This window comes from Cinclus cinclus, chromosome 25 (genome assembly GCF_963662255.1).
Source record: "Cinclus cinclus chromosome 25, bCinCin1.1, whole genome shotgun sequence".
Classification (NCBI taxonomy): Eukaryota; Metazoa; Chordata; class Aves; order Passeriformes; family Cinclidae; genus Cinclus; species Cinclus cinclus.
The window spans coordinates 151,525-171,956 of NC_085070.1; positions in this window are offsets into that span (position 1 = coordinate 151,525).

The following is a 20,432-nucleotide window of genomic DNA, read 5'->3' on the forward strand; positions in this document are numbered from 1 at the left end:
GTGTCGCAAGGGATCATTAGATTGTTAGCCTGCATTGGGTCACAATGGTTCCTTGCTTCTCTTAACCTCTGTGGTGTCACAATGCACCCCATGCCCTTTTAGGCCACTTGATGTCACAATGAATTATTTGATTCTTGGCCTGCATGGTGGCATAATAGATCCTTGCTTCTATTGGTCCCCGTGCTGTAACAATTCATCCCTGGCCCTTTTAGGCCCTTTGGTGGCCCAAGGGACCATTAGATTGTTAGCCTGCATTGGGTCACAATGGTTCCTTGCTTCTCTTAACCTCTGTGGTGTCACAATGCATGCCATGCCCTTTTAGGCCACTTGGTGTTACAATGAATCATTTGAGTCTTGGCCTCTATTGTGTCATAATATTTCCATGTTTTTATTGTGCCCCATGCTTTCACAATTCATCCCTGGCGCTATTGCAACCCCTGGTGTCAAAATGGATGATTTGATTGTTAGCCTGCATTGGGGCACAATGGATCCTTGCTTCTCTTAACCCCTGTGGTGTCACAATGCATCCCATGCCATTTTAGGCCACTTGATGTCACTATGAATCATTTGATTCTTGGCCTCCATGGTCACATAATAAATCCTTGTTTCTATTGGTCCCCATGCTGTAACAATCCATCCTTGGCCATTTTAGTCCCCCTGGTGTCACAAGGGATCATTAGATTGTTAGCCTGCATTGGGTCACAATGGTTCCTTGCTTCTCTTAGCCCCTGTGGTGTCACAATGCGTCCCATATCCTTTTTGACCACTTGTTGTTACAATGAATCATTTGAGTCTTGGCCTCTATTGTGTCATAATATTTCCATGTTTTTATTGGGCCCCCTGGTGTCACAATTCATCCCTGGCCCTTTTACCCCCCCTGGTGTCAAATAGGATCCTGGGATTATTAGCCTCCATTGGGTCACAATGGATCCTTGCTTGTCTTAACCCCTGTGCTGTCACAATTCATCCCATGCCCTTTTAGGCCACTTCATGTCACAATGAATCATTTGATTCTTGGCCTCCATGGTGACATAATAGATCCTTGCTTCTATTGGTCCCCGTGCTGTAACAATCCATCCCTGGCAATTTTAGGCCCCCTGGTGTCACAAGGGATCATTAGATTGTTAGCCTGCATTGGGTCACAATGTTTCCTTGCTTCTCTTAGCCCCTGTGGTGTCACAATGCATGCCATGCCCTTTTAGGCCACTTGGTGTTACAATGAACCATTTGATTCTTGGCCTTCATGGTGTCATAATGGTTCCGTGCGTCTATAGGTCCCCATGCTGTCACAGTTCATCCGCGGCCCTTTTGCGCCCCCTGGTGTCAAAAGGGATTCTAAGATTATTAGCCTGCCTTGGGTCACAATGGTTCCTTGCTTCTCTTAACCCCTGTGGTGTCACAATGCATCCCATGCCCTTTTAGGCCACATGATGTCACAATGAATTATTTGATTTTTGGCCTACATGGTGGCATAATTGTACCAGGTTTTAATTGGGCCCCAGGCTTTCACAATACATCCCTGGCCCTTTTAGGCCCATTGGTGTCACAAGGGATCATTAGATTGTTAGCCTGCATTGGGTCACAATGGTTCCTTGCTTCTCTTAACCTCTGTGGTGTCACAATGCATCCCATGACATTTTAGGCCACTTGATGTCACAATGAATCATTTGATTCTTGTCCTCCATGGTGTCATAATGGTTCCTTGTTTCTATTGGGCCCCATGCTGTCACAATTCATCCCTGGCCCTTTTACGCCCCCTGGTGTCAAATGGGATCCTGGGATTATTAGCCTCCATTGGGTCACAATGGATCCTTGCTTCTCTTAGCCCCTGTGGTGTCACAATGCATGCCATGCCCTTTTAGGCCACTTGGTGTTACAATGAACCATTTGATTCTTGGCCTTCATGGTGTCATAATGGTTCCGTGCGTCTATAGGTCCCCATGCTGTCACAGTTCATCCGTGGCCCTTTTGCGCCCCCTGGTGTCAAAAGGGATTCTAAGATTATTAGCCTGCCTTGGGTCACATTGGTTCCTTGCTTCTCTTAACCCCTGTTGTGTCACAATGCATCCCATGCCCTTTTAGGCCACATGATGTCACAATGAATTATTTGATTTTTGGCCTCCATGGTGTCATAATGGTTCCTTGTTTCTATTGGGCCCCATGCTTTCACAATACATCCCTGGCCCTTTTAGGCCCATTGGTGTCACAAGGGATCATTAGATTGTTAGCCTGCATTGGGTCACAATGGTTCCTTGCTTCTCTTAACCTCTGTGGTGTCACAATGCATCCCATGACATTTTAGGCCACTTGATGTCACAATGAATCATTTGATTCTTGGCCTCAATGGTGGCATAATAGATCCTTGCTTCCATTGGTCCCCGTGCTGTAACAATTCATCCCGTGCCCTTTTAGGCCCATTGGTGTCACAAGGGATCATTAGATTGTTAGCCTGCATTGGGTCACAATGTCTCCTTGATTCTCTTAACCTCTGTGATGTCACAATGCATCCCATGCCCTTTTAGGCCACTTGATGTCACAATGAATCATTTGATTCTTGGCCTCCATGGTGGCATAATGGTTCCTTGTTTCTATTGGGCCCCATGCTGTCACAATTCATCCCTGGCCCTTTTACGCCCCCTGGTGTCAAATGGGATCCTGGGATTATTAGCCTCCATTGGGTCACAATGGATCCTTGCTTCTCTTAACCCCTGTGCTGTCACAATGCATCCCATGCACTTTTAGGCCACTTGATGTCACAATGAATCATTAGATTCTTGGCCTCCACGGTGGCATAATAGATCCTTGCTTCTATTGGTCCCCGTGCTGTAACAATCCATCCCTGGCCCTTTTTATACCCCCTGGTGCCACAAGGGATCATTAGATTGTTAGCCTGCATTGGGTCACAATGGTTCCTTGCTTCTCTTAACCTCTGTGGTGTCACCATGAATTCCAAGCCCTTTTAGGCCACTTGGTCTTACAATGAACCATTTGATTCTTGGCCTTCATGGTGTCATAATGGTTCCTTGCTTCTATAGGTCCCCATGCTGTCAGAGTTCATCCGTGGTCCTTTTGCGCCCCCTGGTGTCAAAAGGGATTCTTAGATTGTTCGCCTGCATTGGGTCACAATGGTTCCTTGCTTCTCTTAACCTCTGTGGTGTCACAATGCATCCCATGCCCTTTTAGGCCACTTGATGTCACAATGAATCATTTGATTTTTGGCCTCCATGGTGCCATAATTGTACCAGGTTTTACTTAGGCCCCATGCTTTCACAATTCATCCCTGGCCCTATTGCAACCCCTGGTGTCAAAATGGATGATTAGATTGTTAGCCTGCATTGGGGCACAATGGATCCTTGCTTCTCTTAACCCCTGTGGTGTCACAATGCATCCCATGCCATTTTAGGCCACTTCATGTCACAATGAATCATTTGATTCTTGGCCTCCATGGTGACATAATAGATCCTGATTTCTATTGGTCCCCGTGCTGTAACAATCCATCCTTGGCCATTTTACGCCCCCTGGTGTCAAATGGGATCCTGGGATTATTAGCCCCCATTGGGTCACAATGGATTCTTCCTTCTCTTAACCTCTGTGGTGTCACAATGCATCCCATGCCCTTTTAGGCCACTTGATGTCACAATGAATCATTTGATTCTTGGCCTCCATGGTGACATAATAGATCCTTGCTTCTATTGGTCCCCGTGCTGTAACAATCCATCCCTGGCCATTTTAGGCCCCCTGGTGTCACAAGGGATCATTAGATTGTTAGCCTGCATTGGGTCACAATAGTTCCTTGCTTCTCTTAGCCCCTGTGGTGTCACAATGCATCCCATGCCCTTTTAGGCCACTTGGTGTTACAATGAACCATTTGATTCTTGGCCTTCATGGTGTCATAATGGTTCCGTGCGTCTCTAGGTCCCCATGCTGTCACAGTTCATCCGTGGTCCTTTTGCGCCCCCTGGTGTCAAAAGGGATTCTAAGATTATTAGCCTGCCTTGAGTCACAATGGTTCCTTGCTTCTCTTAACCTCTGTGGTGTCACCATGCATCCCATGGCCTTTTAGGCCACTTGATGTCACAATGAATCATTTGATTCTTGGCCTCCATGGTTTCATAATGGTTCCTTGTTTCTATTGGGCCCCATGCTGTCACAATTCATCCCTGGCCCTTTTACGCCCCCTGGTGTCAAATGGGATCCTGGGATTATTAGCCTCCATTGGGTCACAATGTTTCCTTGCTTCTCTTAACCTCTGTGGTGTCACAATGCATCCCATGCCCTTTTAGGCCACTTGATGTCACAATGAATCATTTGATTCTTGGCCTACATGGTGGCATAATTGTACCAGGTTTTAATTGGGCCCCATGCTTTCACAATACATCCCTGGCCCTTTTAGGCCCATTGGTGTCACAAGGGATCATTAGATTGTTAGCCTGCATTGGGTCACAATGGTTCCTTGCTTCTCTTAACCTCTGTGGTGTCACCATGAATTCCAAGCCCTTTTAGGCCACTTGGTCTTACAATGAACCATTTGATTCTTGGCCTTCATGGTGTCATAATGGTTCCTTGCTTCTATAGGTCCCCATGCTGTCAGAGTTCATCCGTGGTCCTTTTTCGCCCCCTGGTGTCAAAAGGGATTCTTAGATTGTTAGCCTGCATTGGGTCACAATGGTTCCTTGCTTCTCTTAACCTCTGTGGTGTCACAATGCATCCCATGCCCTTTTAGGCCACTTGATGTCACAATGAATCATTTGATTTTTGGCCTCCATGGTGCCATAATTGTACCAGGTTTTACTTAGGCCCCATGCTTTCACAATTCATCCCTGGCCCTATTGCAACCCCTGGTGTCAAAATGGATGATTAGATTGTTAGCCTGCATTGGGGCACAATGGATCCTTGCTTCTCTTAACCCCTGTGGTGTCACAATGCATCCCATGCCATTTTAGGCCACTTGATGTCACAATGAATCATTTGATTCTTGGCCTCCATGGTGACATAATAGATCCTGGTTTCTATTGGTCCCCGTGCTGTAACAATCCATCCTTGGCCATTTTAGGCCCCCTGGTGTCACAAGGGATCATTAGATTGTTAGCCTGCATTGGGTCACAATGTTTCCTTGCTTCTCTTAGCCCCTGTGGTGTCACAATGCATTCCATGCCTTTTTAGGCCACTTGATGTCACAATGAATCATTTGATTCTTGGCCTCCATGGTGTCATAATGGTTCCTTGTTTCTATTGGGCCCCATGCTGTCACAATTCATCCCTGGCCCTTTTACGCCCCCTGGTGTCAAATGGGATCCTGGGATTATTAGCCCCCATTGGGTCACAATGGATTCTTGCTTCTCTTAACCTCTGTGGTGTCACAATGCATCCCATGCCCTTTTAGGCCACTTGATGTCACAATGAATCATTTGGTTCATGGCCTCCATGGTCACATAATAAATCCTTGTTTCTATTGGTCCCCGTGCTGTAACAATCCATCCTTGGCCATTTTAGGCCCCCTGGTGTCACAAGGGATCATTAGATTGTTAGCCTGCATTGGGTCACAATGGTTCCTTGCTTCTCTTAGCCCCTGTGGTGTCACAATGCATCCCATATCCTTTTAGGCCACTTGTTGTTACAATGAATCATTTGAGTCTTGGCCTCTATTGTGTCATAATATTTCCATGTTTTTATTGGGCCCCATGCTGTCACAATTCATCCCTGGCCCTTTTACCCCCCCTGGTGTCAAATGGGATCCTGGGATTATAAGCCTCCATTGGGTCACAATGGATCCTTGCTTCTCTTAACCCCTGTGGTGTCACAATGCATCCCATGCCCTTTTAGGCCACTTCATGTCACAATGAATCATTTGATTCTTGGCCTCCATGGTGACATAATAGATCCTTGCTTCTATTGGTCCCCGTGCTGTAACAATCCATCCCTGGCCATTTTAGGCCCCCTGGTGTCACAAGGGATCATTAGATTGTTAGCCTGCATTGGGTCACAATAGTTCCTTGCTTCTCTTAGCCCCTGTGGTGTCACAATGCATCCCATGCCCTTTTAGGCCACTTGGTGTTACAATGAACCATTTGATTCTTGGCCTTCATGGTGTCATAATGGTTCCGTGCGTCTATAGGTCCCCATGCTGTCACAGTTCATCCGTGGTCCCTTTGCGCCCCCTGGTGTCAAAAGGGATTCTAAGATTATTAGCCTGCCTTGAGTCACAATGGTTCCTTGCTTCTCTTAACCTCTGTGGTGTCACCATGCATCCCATGCCCTTTTAGGCCACTTGATGTCACAATGAATCATTTGATTCTTGGCCTCCATGGTTTCATAATGGTTCCTTGTTTCTATTGGGCCCCATGCTGTCACAATTCATCCCTGGCCCTTTTACGCTCCCTGGTGTCAAATGGGCTCCTGGGATTATTAGCCTCCATTGGGTCACAATGGATCCTTGCTTCTCTTAACCCCTGTGGTGTCACAATGCATCCCATGCCCTTTTAGGCCACTTGATGTCACAATGAATCATTTGATTTTTGGCCTCCATGGTGGCATAATTGTACCAGGTTTTAATTGGGCCCCATGCTTTCACAATACATCCCTGGCCCTTTTAGGCCCATTGGTGTCACAAGGGACCATTAGATTGTTAGCCTCCATTGGGTCACAATGGTTCCTTGCTTCTCTTAACCTCTGTGGTGTCACCATGAATTCCAAGCCCTTTTAGGCCACTTGGTCTTACAATGAACCATTTGATTCTTGGCCTTCATGGTGTCATAATGGTTCCTTGCTTCTATAGGTCCCCATGCTGTCAGAGTTCATCCGTGGTCCTTTTGCGCCCCCTGGTGTCAAAAGGGATTCTTAGATTGTTCGCCTGCATTGGGTCACAATGGTTCCTTGCTTCTCTTAACCTCTGTGGTGTCACAATGCATCCCATGCCCTTTTAGGCCACTTGATGTCACAATGAATCATTTGATTTTTGGCCTCCATGGTGCCATAATTATACGAGGTTTTACTTAGGCCCCATGCTTTCACAATTCATCCCTGCCCCTTTTAGGCACATTGGTGTCGCAAGGGATCATTAGATTGTTAGCCTGCATTGGGTCACAATGGTTCCTTGCTTCTCTTAACCTCTGTGGTGTCACAATGCACCCCATGCCCTTTTAGGCCACTTGATGTCACAATGAATTATTTGATTCTTGGCCTGCATGGTGGCATAATAGATCCTTGCTTCTATTGGTCCCCGTGCTGTAACAATTCATCCCTGGCCCTTTTAGGCCCTTTGGTGGCCCAAGGGACCATTAGATTGTTAGCCTGCATTGGGTCACAATGGCTCCTTGCTTCTCTTAACCTCTGTGGTGTCACAATGCATGCCATGCCCTTTTAGGCCACTTGGTGTTACAATGAATCATTTGAGTCTTGGCCTCTATTGTGTCATAATATTTCCATGTTTTTATTGTGCCCCATGCTTTCACAATTCATCCCTGGCCCTATTGCAACCCCTGGTGTCAAAATGGATGATTTGATTGTTAGCCTGCATTGGGGCACAATGGATCCTTGCTTCTCTTAACCCCTGTGGTGTCACAATGCATCCCATGCCATTTTAGGCCACTTGATGTCACAATGAATCATTTGATTCTTGGCCTCCATGGTCACATAATAAATCCTTGTTTCTATTGGTCCCCGTGCTGTAACAATCCATCCTTGGCCATTTTAGTCCCCCTGGTGTCACAAGGGATCATTAGATTGTTAGCCTGCATTGGGTCACAATGGTTCCTTGCTTCTCTTAGCCCCTGTGGTGTCACAATGCATCCCATATCCTTTTAGGCCACTTGTTGTTACAATGAATCATTTGAGTCTTGGCCTCTATTGTGTCATAATATTTCCATGTTTTTATTGGGCCCCATGGTGTCACAATTCATCCCTGGCCCTTTTACCCCCCCTGGTGTCAAATAGGATCCTGGGATTATTAGCCTCCATTGGGTCACAATGGATCCTTGCTTGTCTTAACCCCTGTGCTGTCACAATTCATCCCATGCCCTTTTAGGCCACTTCATGTCACAATGAATCATTTGATTCTTGGCCTCCATGGTGACATAATAGATCCTTGCTTCTATTGGTCCCCGTGCTGTAACAATCCATCCCTGGCCATTTTAGGCCCCCTGGTGTCACAAGGGATCATTAGATTGTTAGCCTGCATTGGGTCACAATGTTTCCTTGCTTCTCTTAGCCCCTGTGGTGTCACAATGCATGCCATGCCCTTTTAGGCCACTTCGTGTTACAATGAACCATTTGATTCTTGGCCTTCATGGTGTCATAATGGTTCCGTGCGTCTATAGGTCCCCATGCTGTCACAGTTCATCCGTGGCCCTTTTGCGCCCCCTGGTGTCAAAAGGGATTCTAAGATTATTAGCCTGCCTTGGGTCACAATGGTTCCTTGCTTCTCTTAACCCCTGTGGTGTCACAATGCATCCCATGCCCTTTTAGGCCACATGATGTCACAATGAATTATTTGATTTTTGGCCTACAGGGTGGCATAATTGTACCAGGTTTTAATTGGGCCCCAGGCTTTCACAATACATCCCTGGCCCTTTTAGGCCCATTGGTGTCACAAGGGATCATTAGATTGTTAGCCTGCATTGGGTCACAATGGTTCCTTGCTTCTCTTAACCTCTGTGGTGTCACAATGCATCCCATGACATTTTAGGCCACTTGATGTCACAATGAATCATTTGATTCTTGTCCTCCATGGTGTCATAATGGTTCCTTGTTTCTATTGGGCCCCATGCTGTCACAATTCATCCCTGGCCCTTTTACGCCCCCTGGTGTCAAATGGGATCCTGGGATTATTAGCCTCCATTGGGTCACAATGGATCCTTGCTTCTCTTAGCCCCTGTGGTGTCACAATGCATGCCATGCCCTTTTAGGCCACTTGGTGTTACAATGAACCATTTGATTCTTGGCCTTCATGGTGTCATAATGGTTCCGTGCGTCTATAGGTCCCCATGCTGTCACAGTTCATCCGTGGCCCTTTTGCGCCCCCTGGTGTCAAAAGGGATTCTAAGATTATTAGCCTGCCTTGGGTCACAATGGTTCCTTGCTTCTCTTAACCCCTGTTGTGTCACAATGCATCCCATGCCCTTTTAGGCCACATGATGTCACAATGAATTATTTGATTTTTGGCCTCCATGGTGTCATAATGGTTCCTTGTTTCTATTGGGCCCCATGCTTTCACAGTACATCCCTGGCCCTTTTAGGCCCATTGGTGTCACAAGGGATCATTAGATTGTTAGCCTGCATTGGGTCACAATGGTTCCTTGCTTCTCTTAACCTCTGTGGTGTCACAATGCATCCCATGACATTTTAGGCCACTTGATGTCACAATGAATCATTTGATTCTTGGCCTCAATGGTGGCATAATAGATCCTTGCTTCCATTGGTCCCCGTGCTGTAACAATTCATCCCGTGCCCTTTTAGGCCCATTGGTGTCACAAGGGATCATTAGATTGTTAGCCTGAATTGGGTCACAATGGCTCCTTGATTCTCTTAACCTCTGTGATGTCACAATGCATCCCATGCCCTTTTAGGCCACTTCATGTCACAATGAATCATTTGATTCTTGGCCTCCATGGTGGCATAATGGTTCCTTGTTTCTATTGGGCGCCATGCTGTCACAATTCATCCCTGGCCCTTTTACGCCCCCTGGTGTCAAATGGGATCCTGGGATTATTAGCCTCCATTGGGTCACAATGGATCCTTGCTTCTCTTAACCCCTGTGCTGTCACAATGCATCCCATGCACTTTTAGGCCACTTGATGTCACAATGAATCATTAGATTCTTGGCCTCCACGGTGTCATAATAGATCCTTGCTTCTATTGGTCCCCGTGCTGTAACAATCCATCCCTGGCCCTTTTTATACCCCCTGGTGCCACAAGGGATCATTAGATTGTTAGCCTGCATTGGGTCACAATGGTTCCTTGCTTCTCTTAACCTCTGTGGTGTCACAATGCACCCCATGCCCTTTTAGGCCACTTGATGTCACAATGAATTATTTGATTCTTGGCCTCAATGGTGGCATAATGGTTCCTTGCTTCTATAGGTCCCCATGCTGTCAGAGTTCATCCGTGGTCCTTTTGCGCCCCCTGGTGTCAAAAGGGATTCTTAGATTGTTCGCCTGCATTGGGTCACAATGGTTCCTTGCTTCTCTTAACCTCTGTGGTGTCACAATGCATCCCATGCCCTTTTAGGCCACTTGATGTCACAATGAATCATTTGATTTTTGGCCTCCATGGTGCCATAATTGTACCAGGTTTTACTTAGGCCCCATGCTTTCACAATTCATCCCTGGCCCTATTGCAACCCCTGGTGTCAAAATGGATGATTAGATTGTTAGCCTGCATTGGGGCACAATGGATCCTTGCTTCTCTTAACCCCTGTGGTGTCACAATGCATCCCATGCCATTTTAGGCCACTTGATGTCACAATGAATCATTTGATTCTTGGCCTCCATGGTGACATAATAGATCCTGATTTCTATTGGTCCCCGTGCTGTAACAATCCATCCTTGGCCATTTTACGCCCCCTGGTGTCAAATGGGATCCTGGGATTATTAGCCCCCATTGGGTCACAATGGATTCTTGCTTCTCTTAACCTCTGTGGTGTCACAATGCATCCCATGCCCTTTTAGGCCACTTGATGTCACAATGAATCATTTGATTCTTGGCCTCCATGGTGACATAATAAATCCTTGTTTCTATTGGTCCCCGTGCTGTAACAATCCATCCTTGGCCATTTTAGTCCCCCTGGTGTCACAAGGGATCATTAGATTGTTAGCCTGCATTGGGTCACAATGGTTCCTTGCTTCTCTTAGCCCCTGTGGTGTCACAATGCATCCCATATCCTTTTAGGCCACTTGTTGTTACAATGAATCATTTGAGTCTTGGCCTCTATTGTGTCATAATATTTCCATGTTTTTATTGGGCCCCATGGTGTCACAATTCATCCCTGGCCCTTTTACCCCCCCTGGTGTCAAATAGGATCCTGGGATTATTAGCCTCCATTGGGTCACAATGGATCCTTGCTTGTCTTAACCCCTGTGCTGTCACAATTCATCCCATGCCCTTTTAGGCCACTTCATGTCACAATGAAACATTTGATTCTTGGCCTCCATGGTGACATAATAGATCCTTGCTTCTATTGGTCCCCGTGCTGTAACAATCCATCCCTGGCCATTTTAGGCCCCCTGCTGTCACAAGGGATCATTAGATTGTTAGCCTGCATTGGGTCACAATTGTTCCTTGCGTCTCTTAGCCCCTGTGGTGTCACAATGCATCCAATGCCCTTTTAGGCCACTTGATGTCACAATGAATCATTTGATTCTTGGCCTCCATGGTGTCATAATGGTTCCTTGTTTCTATTGGGCCCCATGCTGTCACAATTCATCCCTGCCCCTTTTACGCCCCCTGGTGTCAAATGGGATCCTGGGATTATAAGCCTCCATTGGGTCACAATGGATCATTGCTTCTCTTAACCCCTGTGGTGTCACAATGCATCCCATGCCCTTTTAGGCCACTTGATGTCACAATGAATCATTTGATTCTTGGCCTACATGGTGGCATAATTGTACCAGGTTTTAATTGGGCCCCATGCTTTCAGAATTCATCCCTGGCCCTTTTAGGCCCATTGGTGTCACACGGGACCATTAGATTGTTAGCCTCCATTGGGTCACAATGGTTCCTTGCTTCTCTTAACCTCTGTGGTGTCACAATGCAACCCATGCCATTTTAGGCCACATGATGTCACAATGAATCATTTGATTCTTGGCCTCCATGGTGTCATAATGGTTCATTGTTTCGATTGGGCCCCATGCTGTCACAATTCATCCCTGGCCCTTTTACGCACCCCTGGTGTCAAATGGGATCCTGGGATTATTAGCCTCCGTTGGGTCACAATGGATCCTTGCTTCGCTTAACCCCTGTGCAGTCACAATGCATCCCATGCCCTTTTATGCCACATGATGTCACAATGAATTATTTGATTCTTGGCCTCCATGGTGGCATAATAGATCCTTGCTCCTATTGGTCCCCGTGCTGTAACAATTCATCCCTGGCACTTTTAGGCCCATTGGTGGCCCAAGGGATCATTAGATTGTTAGCCTGCATTGGGTCACAATGGTTCCTTGCTTCTCTTAACCTCTGTGGTGTCACAATGCATCCCATGCCCTTTTAGGCCACTTGATGTCACAATGAATCATTTGATTCTTGGCCTCCATGGTGGCATAATGGTTCCTTGTATCTATTGGGCCCCATGCTGTCACAATTCATCCCTGGCCCTTTTACGCCCCCTGGTGTCAAATGGGATCCTGGGATTATTAGCCTCCATGGGGTCACAATGGATCCTTGCTTCTCTTAACCCCTGTGGTGTCACAATGCATCCCATGCCCTTTTAGTCCACTTGATGTCACAATGAATCATTTGATTCTTGGCCTCCACGGTGGCATAATAAATCCTTGTTTCTATTGGTCCCCGTGCTGTAACAATCCATCCTTTGCCATTTTAGTCCCCCTGGTGTCACAAGGGATCATTAGATTGTTAGCCTGCATTGGGTCACAATGGTTCCTTGCTTCTCTTAGCCCCTGTGGTGTCACAATGCATCCCATATCCTTTTAGGCCACTTGTTGTTACAATGAATCATTTGAGTCTTGGCCTCTATTGTGTCATAATATTTCCATGTTTTTATTGGGCCCCATGGTGTCACAATTCATCCCTGGCCCTTTTACCCCCCCTGGTGTCAAATGGGATCCTGGGATTATAAGCCTCCATTGGGTCACAATGGATCCTTGCTTCTCTTAACCCCTGTGCTGTCACAATGCATCCCATGCACTTTTAGGCCACTTCATGTCACAATGAATCATTTGATTCTTGGCCTCCATGGTGGCATAATAGATCCTTGCTCCTATTGGTCCCCGTGCTGTAACAATTCATCCCTGGCACTTTTGCGCCCCCTGGTGTCACAAGGGATCATTAGATTGTTAGCCTGTATTGGGTCACAATGGTTCCTTGCTTCTCTTAGCCCCTGTGGTGTCACAATGCATCCCATGCCTTTTTAGGCCACTTGGTCTTACAATGAACCATTTGATTCTTGGCCTTCATGGTGTCATAATGGTTCCTTGCTTCTATAGGTCCCCATGCTGTCAGAGTTCATCCGTGGTCCTTTTGCGCCCCCTGGTGTCAAAAGGGATTCTTAGATTGTTCGCCTGCATTGGGTCACAATGGTTCCTTGCTTCTCTTAACCTCTGTGCTGTCACAATGCATCCCATGCCCTTTTAGGCCACTTGATGTCACAATGAATCATTTGATTCTTGGCCTCCATGGTGGCATAATTGTACCAGGATTTACTTGGGCCCCATGCTTTCACAATTCATCCCTGCCCCTTTTAGGCCCATTGGGGTCGCAAGGGATCATTAGATTGTTAGCCTGCATTGGGTCACAATGGTTCCTTGCTTCTCTTAACCTCTGTGGTGTCACAATGCACCCCATGCCCTTTTAGGCCACTTGATGTCACAATGAATTATTTGATTCTTGGCCTCAATGGTGGCATAATAGATCCTTGCTTCCATTGGTCCCCGTGCTGTAACAATTCATCCCGTGCCCTTTTAGGCCCATTGGTGTCACAAGGGATCATTAGATTGTTAGCCTGCATTGGGTCACAATGGTTCCTTGCTTCTCTTAACCTCTGTGGTGTCACAATGCATCCCATGCCCTTTTAGGCCACTTGATGTCACAATGAATCATTTGATTTTTGGCCTCCATGGTGCCATAATTGTACCAGGTTTTACTTAGGCCCCATGCTTTCACAATTCATCCCTGGCCCTATTGCAACCCCTGGTGTCAAAATGGATGATTAGATTGTTAGCCTGCATTGGGGCACAATGGATCCTTGCTTCTCTTAACCCCTGTGGTGTCACAATGCATCCCATGCCATTTTAGGCCACTTCATGTCACAATGAATCATTTGATTCTTGGCCTCCATGGTGACATAATAGATCCTGATTTCTATTGGTCCCCGTGCTGTAACAATCCATCCTTGGCCATTTTACGCCCCCTGGTGTCAAATGGGATCCTGGGATTATTAGCCCGCATTGGGTCACAATGGATTCTTGCTTCTCTTAACCCCTGTGGTGTCACAATGCATCCCATGCCCTTTTAGGCCACTTGATGTCACAATGAATCATTTGATTCTTGGCCTCCATGGTCACATAATAAATCCTTGTTTCTAGTGGTCCCCGTGCTGTAACAATCCATCCTTGGCCATTTTAGTCCCCCTGGTGTCACAAGGGATCATTAGATTGTTAGCCTGCATTGGGTCACAATGGTTCCTTGCTTCTCTTAGCCCCTGTGGTGTCACAATGCATCCCATATCCTTTTTGACCACTTGTTGTTACAATGAATCATTTGAGTCTTGGCCTCTATTGTGTCATAATATTTCCATGTTTTTATTGGGCCCCATGGTGTCACAATTCATCCCTGGCCCTTTTACCCCCCCTGGTGTCAAATAGGATCCTGGGATTATTAGCCTCCATTGGGTCACAATGGATCCTTGCTTGTCTTAACCCCTGTGCTGTCACAATTCATCCCATGCCCTTTTAGGCCACTTCATGTCACAATGAATCATTTGATTCTTGGCCTCCATGGTGACATAATAGATCCTTGCTTCTATTGGTCCCCGTGCTGTAACAATCCATCCCTGGCCATTTTAGGCCCCCTGGTGTCACAAGGGATCATTAGATTGTTAGCCTGCATTGGGTCACAATGTTTCCTTGCTTCTCTTAGCCCCTGTGGTGTCACAATGCATGCCATGCCCTTTTAGGCCACTTGGTGTTACAATGAACCATTTGATTCTTGGCCTTCATGGTGTCATAATGGTTCCGTGCGTCTATAGGTCCCCATGCTGTCACAGTTCATCCGTGGCCCTTTTGCGCCCCCTGGTGTCAAAAGGGATTCTAAGATTATTAGCCTGCCTTGGGTCACAATGGTTCCTTGCTTCTCTTAACCCCTGTGGTGTCACAATGCATCCCATGCCCTTTTAGGCCACATGATGTCACAATGAATTATTTGATTTTTGGCCTACAGGGTGGCATAATTGTACCAGGTTTTAATTGGGCCCCAGGCTTTCACAATACATCCCTGGCCCTTTTAGGCCCATTGGTGTCACAAGGGATCATTAGATTGTTAGCCTGCATTGGGTCACAATGGTTCCTTGCTTCTCTTAACCTCTGTGGTGTCACAATGCATCCCATGACATTTTAGGCCACTTGATGTCACAATGAATCATTTGATTCTTGTCCTCCATGGTGTCATAATGGTTCCTTGTTTCTATTGGGCCCCATGCTGTCACAATTCATCCCTGGCCCTTTTACGCCCCCTGGTGTCAAATGGGATCCTGGGATTATTAGCCTCCATTGGGTCACAATGGATCCTTGCTTCTCTTAGCCCCTGTGGTGTCACAATGCATGCCATGCCCTTTTAGGCCACTTGGTGTTACAATGAACCATTTGATTCTTGGCCTTCATGGTGTCATAATGGTTCCGTGCGTCTATAGGTCCCCATGCTGTCACAGTTCATCCGTGGCCCTTTTGCGCCCCCTGGTGTCAAAAGGGATTCTAAGATTATTAGCCTGCCTTGGGTCACAATGGTTCCTTGCTTCTCTTAACCCCTGTTGTGTCACAATGCATCCCATGCCCTTTTAGGCCACATGATGTCACAATGAATTATTTGATTTTTGGCCTCCATGGTGTCATAATGGTTCCTTGTTTCTATTGGGCCCCATGCTTTCACAATACATCCCTGGCCCTTTTAGGCCCATTGGTGTCACAAGGGATCATTAGATTGTTAGCCTGCATTGGGTCACAATGGTTCCTTGCTTCTCTTAACCTCTGTGGTGTCACAATGCATCCCATGACATTTTAGGCCACTTGATGTCACAATGAATCATTTGATTCTTGGCCTCAATGGTGGCATAATAGATCCTTGCTTCCATTGGTCCCCGTGCTGTAACAATTCATCCCGTGCCCTTTTAGGCCCATTGGTGTCACAAGGGATCATTAGATTGTTAGCCTGAATTGGGTCACAATGGCTCCTTGATTCTCTTAACCTCTGTGATGTCACAATGCATCCCATGCCCTTTTAGGCCACTTCATGTCACAATGAATCATTTGATTCTTGGCCTCCATGGTGGCATAATGGTTCCTTGTTTCTATTGGGCCCCATGCTGTCACAATTCATCCCTGGCCCTTTTACGCCCCCTGGTGTCAAATGGGATCCTGGGATTATTAGCCTCCATTGGGTCACAATGGATCCTTGCTTCTCTTAACCCCTGTGCTGTCACAATGCATCCCATGCACTTTTAGGCCACTTGATGTCACAATGAATCATTAGATTCTTGGCCTCCACGGTGTCATAATAGATCCTTGCTTCTATTGGTCCCCGTGCTGTAACAATCCATCCCTGGCCCTTTTTATACCCCCTGGTGCCACAAGGGATCATTAGATTGTTAGCCTGCATTGGGTCACAATGGTTCCTTGCTTCTCTTAACCTCTGTGGTGTCACCATGAATTCCAAGCCCTTTTAGGCCACTTGGTCTTACAATGAACCATTTGATTCTTGGCCTTCATGGTGTCATAATGGTTCCTTGCTTCTATAGGTCCCCATGCTGTCAGAGTTCATCCGTGGTCCTTTTGCGCCCCCTGGTGTCAAAAGGGATTCTTAGATTGTTCGCCTGCATTGGGTCACAATGGTTCCTTGCTTCTCTTAACCTCTGTGGTGTCACAATGCATCCCATGCCCTTTTAGGCCACTTGATGTCACAATGAATCATTTGATTTTTGGCCTCCATGGTGCAATAATTGTACCAGGTTTTACTTAGGCCCCATGCTTTCACAATTCATCCCTGGCCCTATTGCAACCCCTGGTGTCAAAATGGATGATTAGATTGTTAGCCTGCATTGGGGCACAATGGATCCTTGCTTCTCTTAACCCGTGTGGTGTCACAATGCATCCCATGCCATTTTAGGCCACTTGATGTCACAATGAATCATTTGATTCTTGGCCTCCATGGTGACATAATAGATCCTGATTTCTATTGGTCCCCGTGCTGTAACAATCCATCCTTGGCCATTTTACGCCCCCTGGTGTCAAATGGGATCCTGGGATTATTAGCCCCCATTGGGTCACAATGGATTCTTGCTTCTCTTAACCTCTGTGGTGTCACAATGCATCCCATGCCCTTTTAGGCCACTTGATGTCACAATGAATCATTTGATTCTTGGCCTCCATGGTGACATAATAAATCCTTGTTTCTATTGGTCCCCGTGCTGTAACAATCCATCCTTGGCCATTTTAGTCCCCCTGGTGTCACAAGGGATCATTAGATTGTTAGCCTGCATTGGGTCACAATGGTTCCTTGCTTCTCTTAGCCCCTGTGGTGTCACAATGCATCCCATATCCTTTTAGGCCACTTGTTGTTACAATGAATCATTTGAGTCTTGGCCTCTATTGTGTCATAATATTTCCATGTTTTTATTGGGCCCCATGGTGTCACAATTCATCCCTGGCCCTTTTACCCCCCCTGGTGTCAAATAGGATCCTGGGATTATTAGCCTCCATTGGGTCACAATGGATCCTTGCTTGTCTTAGCCCCTGTGCTGTCACAATTCATCCCATGCCCTTTTAGGCCACTTCATGTCACAATGAAACATTTGATTCTTGGCCTCCATGGTGACATAATAGATCCTTGCTTCTATTGGTCCCCGTGCTGTAACAATCCATCCCTGGCCATTTTAGGCCCCCTGCTGTCACAAGGGATCATTAGATTGTTAGCCTGCATTGGGTCACAATTGTTCCTTGCGTCTCTTAGCCCCTGTGGTGTCACAATGCATCCAATGCCCTTTTAGGCCACTTGATGTCACAATGAATCATTTGATTCTTGGCCTCCATGGTGTCATAATGGTTCCTTGTTTCTATTGGGCCCCATGCTGTCACAATTCATCCCTGCCCCTTTTACGCCCCCTGGTGTCAAATGGGATCCTGGGATTATAAGCCTCCATTGGGTCACAATGGATCATTGCTTCTCTTAACCCCTGTGGTGTCACAATGCATCCCATGCCCTTTTAGGCCACTTGATGTCACAATGAATCATTTGATTCTTGGCCTACATGGTGGCATAATTGTACCAGGTTTTAATTGGGCCCCATGCTTTCAGAATTCATCCCTGGCCCTTTTAGGCCCATTGGTGTCACACGGGACCATTAGATTGTTAGCCTCCATTGGGTCACAATGGTTCCTTGCTTCTCTTAACCTCTGTGGTGTCACAATGCAACCCATGCCATTTTAGGCCACATGATGTCACAATGAATCATTTGATTCTTGGCCTCCATGGTGTCATAATGGTTCATTGTTTCGATTGGGCCCCATGCTGTCACAATTCATCCCTGGCCCTTTTACGCACCCCTGGTGTCAAATGGGATCCTGGGATTATTAGCCTCCGTTGGGTCACAATGGATCCTTGCTTCGCTTAACCCCTGTGCAGTCACAATGCATCCCATGCCCTTTTATGCCACATGATGTCACAATGAATTATTTGATTCTTGGCCTCCATGGTGGCATAATAGATCCTTGCTCCTATTGGTCCCCGTGCTGTAACAATTCATCCCTGGCACTTTTAGGCCCATTGGTGGCCCAAGGGATCATTAGATTGTTAGCCTGCATTGGGTCACAATGGTTCCTTGCTTCTCTTAACCTCTGTGGTGTCACAATGCATCCCATGCCCTTTTAGGCCACTTGATGTCACAATGAATCATTTGATTCTTGGCCTCCATGGTGGCATAATGGTTCCTTGTTTCTATTGGGCCCCATGCTGTCACAATTCATCCCTGGCCCTTTTACGCCCCCTGGTGTCAAATGGGATCCTGGGATTATTAGCCTCCATGGGGTCACAATGGATCCTTGCTTCTTTTAACCCCTGTGGTGTCACAATGCATCCCATGCCCTTTTAGTCCACTTGATGTCACAATGAATCATTTGATTCTTGGCCTCCACGGTGGCATAATAAATCCTTGTTTCTATTGGTCCCCGTGCTGTAACAATCCATCCTTGGCCATTTTAGTCCCCCTGGTGTCACAAGGGATCATTAGATTGTTAGCCTGCATTGGGTCACAATGGTTCCTTGCTTCTCTTAGCCCCTGTGGTGTCACAATGCATCCCATATCCTTTTAGGCCACTTGTTGTTACAATGAATCATTTGAGTCTTGGCCTCTATTGTGTCATAATATTTCCATGTTTTTATTGGGCCCCATGGTGTCACAATTCATCCCTGGCCCTTTTACCCCCCCTGGTGTCAAATGGGATCCTGGGATTATAAGCCTCCATTGGGTCACAATGGATCCTTGCTTCTCTTAACCCCTGTGCTGTCACAATGCATCCCATGCACTTTTAGGCCACTTCATGTCACAATGAATCATTTGATTCTTGGCCTCCATGGTGGCATAATAGATCCTTGCTCCTATTGGTCCCCGTGCTGTAACAATTCATCCCTGGCACTTTTAGGCCCATTGGTGGCCCAAGGGATCATTAGATTGTTAGCCTGCATTGGGTCACAATGGTTCCTTGCTTCTCTTAACCTCTGTGGTGTCACAATGCATCCCATGCCCTTTTAGGCCACTTGGTGTTACAATGAACCATTTGATTCTTGGCCTTCATGGTGTCATAATGGTTCCGTGCGTCTATAGGTCCCCATGCTGTCACAGTTCATCCGCGGTCCTTTTGCGCCCCCTGGTGTCACAAGGGATCATTAGATTGTTAGCCTGTATTGGGTCACAATGGTTCCTTGCTTCTCTTAGCCCCTGTGGTGTCACAATGCATCCCATGCCCTTTTAGGCCACTTGGTCTTACAATGAACCATTTGATTCTTGGCCTTCATGGTGTCATAATGGTTCCTTGCTTCTATAGGTCCCCATGCTGTCAGAGTTCATCCGTGGTCCTTTTGCGCCCCCTGGTGTCAAAAGGGATTCTTAGATTGTTCGCCTGCATTGGGTCACAATGGTTCCTTGCTTCTCTTAACCTCTGTGGTGTCACAATGCATCCCATGCCCTTTTAGGCCACTTGATGTCACAATGAATCATTTGATTCTTGGCCTCCATGGTGGCATAATTGTACCAGGATTTACTTGGGCCCCATGCTTTCACAATTCATCCCTGCCCCTTTTAGGCCCATTGTGGTCGCAAGGGATCATTAGATTGTTAGCCTGCATTGGGTCACAATGGTTCCTTGCTTCTCTTAACCTCTGTGGTGTCACAATGCACCCCATGCCCTTTTAGGCCACTTGATGTCACAATGAATTATTTGATTCTTGGCCTCAATGGTGGCATAATAGATCCTTGCTTCCATTGGTCCCCGTGCTGT